The 2,115-nt window shown below is 58.3% G+C and overlaps 1 protein-coding gene across 1 annotated transcript in view; it reads left to right on the top strand.

Annotated features, from left to right (window-relative positions):
- Positions 1 to 2,115, top strand: part of COL6A1 (collagen, type VI, alpha 1) — a 28,660-nt gene that overhangs the window by 8,597 nt on the left and 17,948 nt on the right. The window lies entirely within an intron of this gene.

Below are 2,115 nucleotides of genomic sequence, written 5' to 3'. Positions count from 1 at the left end.
GGGGGTGCTTGCATCCTTGGGGCCGAGTATGTCCGTGTAGCACCCCCCTCATGACACTGGAGGTGGGGGATTCTGGTGCTCCCACCAGGCAGCCTCCCTTGTGGTCCTCGCAGTGCTGTGGGGAAGGCCGGCTCCCCCAAGGCTGCTCTCAGACTTCACATGAGTGACACCCCCACCCTGGGGAGGGGTCAGCAAGGCCCCTGGGGGAACAAGAGGAAGAGACAGCGGCACCCAGCTGCCTGTCCTCTCTCTTCTCCACAAGTGGGGGACTGTAGAGCCCTGAGCCCCAAACTTCCTCCCTTACACCCTGGCAGACGGTCCCTCGGGGCCCCTGTGCTGTCTGCCTGGCTCCTGGGAGCCCTGCAGGATGGGGCAGGGGGCTGGCTGGGCCCTGGGGGTGGGGGTATTGATGCTGCCAAGGCCGGTCCACCTTGTGTGTTCAGAACCACCCAGACTCACGGTTCCTGGTTTTGTACAATATGGTTCGATTTCTTCTCCAAACCTGCAAGAACCTAAGAGTTGCTATCTCTGCAGATAAAACAGCTCAGACTTGGAGAGGCCATGGCAGGCAACAGCCTCGCATGAGGAGCTGAGGCTTTTTGTTTGACTTGGAAGCTGGGCGCTTGCGGCAGACCCCGAGGCACAGAGAGAAGTGCCCACAGCAGGGCTGGTGAGGCTCGGGGCGGGAGAAACCACCCTAGTCAGTCCACAAGCTTCAGAAAGTAGGTATGGGGAGACACTGGAAGAGACGCTACAGCAGTCACTGAGACGCACGGTTTCCAAAGTTCTCCAAACTTCTTACGGTTACACGATTTCTGCATGTCTTAAACTAAAAAACATTTCGGCTGATATCAGACCAGTGTTAACAGCGCCAGCTCTGGGAAAGATCTAGAATGTTCTCTGGGGCTGGGGTGGGTGTGGCCTCACCCAGAGCTCAACCCCAGCAGGCCCCAGAGTGGGGCCTTCACACCTATCCTCAGAAGCAGGGCCTCAGCTCCTCACTGTGTCTCTGTCTACACACGCACTCCAGCTTCCCCAGAGGCTCAGCTGGTAAAGAACCTGTCTGCCAGTGCAGGAGACTCAGGAGACGCGGGTTGGATCCCTGGGTCAGGAAGATCCTCTGGAGAAGGAAGTGGCAACTCGCTCCAGTATCCTTGCCTGGAAAATCCCTCGGACAGAGGGCCTGGATCTATGGTGTCACAAAGAGTCGGACGCAACTGAGTACACGCACACACAAATGTATGTGTCGTTATTGTTCTGTGCTTCCCCAGAGTAAAAATGAAAGATCTTTTGTCAATATGTAAACCCTGAAGAGGTATTTATATGACAGCTCGAAAGTCAGACAGATCCACAGAGTTGAAACATTTAAACAAACAGCACCACTTTGTAGAAATTGGTTAGTGAGGGGGAGGTGAAGAGGCCGGTGGATCCCAGGCTAAGACTGGAAACGCCCAAAACATGTTTCAGGGAAATTCGTCTTGGGTTATGCACTCTTTTTCAGACTTCTGAAACTCAACATGAGAACCGTAAGCAAATAAAAGTCCTCATAAACCAGGGAGGTAAATCCTGCAGCCGAGGGCTCCAGGGGGAGGGGAGAGGGAGTGACTCACCCAGAGCTGGGAGCGACGCCCCCCACCAGGCTCCTCCTCCACCCTCTCCTCCTTCCACCCCTCCCTCCCTCCTGGGCTGAAACTCCGGACGGGAGCAGACACTTCTCTCTGCGCGGCCAGCATCACGGTCACTGCAGCCCACCCTGCCCCCGGCCCTTGCTCCATGGTGACACGACAGCCGGTGACATGAGGCTGCCCCGCGCTCTGCTCCCCCTGCTGCTGCAGGCCTGCTGGGCCTCCGCGCAGGACGACCCCGTGGCCTCAAGGGCCATCGCCTTCCAAGGTGAGTGGACTTGCCGCGTCTGTTGGGCGAGGCCGGCCTGGACCAGACGCATCCGGTGTGAGGTCCAGGGGACCCCGGCCCCTGCCATGATGCTCAAGCACTTAAATGCGGCCCAGCTGGCGGGGGACCCTGGGGAGGAGGATGGGCCTCACCGGGTCTCAGCCCTTGTGCCCCCTGAGTGTCTGTCCTCAGCGGGCGCTGCACCCCCTCTGCCTCCATCAT

Source organism: Bison bison, unplaced genomic scaffold, assembly GCF_000754665.1.
Source record: "Bison bison bison isolate TAMUID 2011002044 unplaced genomic scaffold, Bison_UMD1.0 scf7180017864037, whole genome shotgun sequence".
In the NCBI taxonomy this organism is placed as follows: Eukaryota; Metazoa; Chordata; class Mammalia; order Artiodactyla; family Bovidae; genus Bison; species Bison bison.
This window is presented reverse-complemented; position numbering and strand designations above follow the sequence as displayed.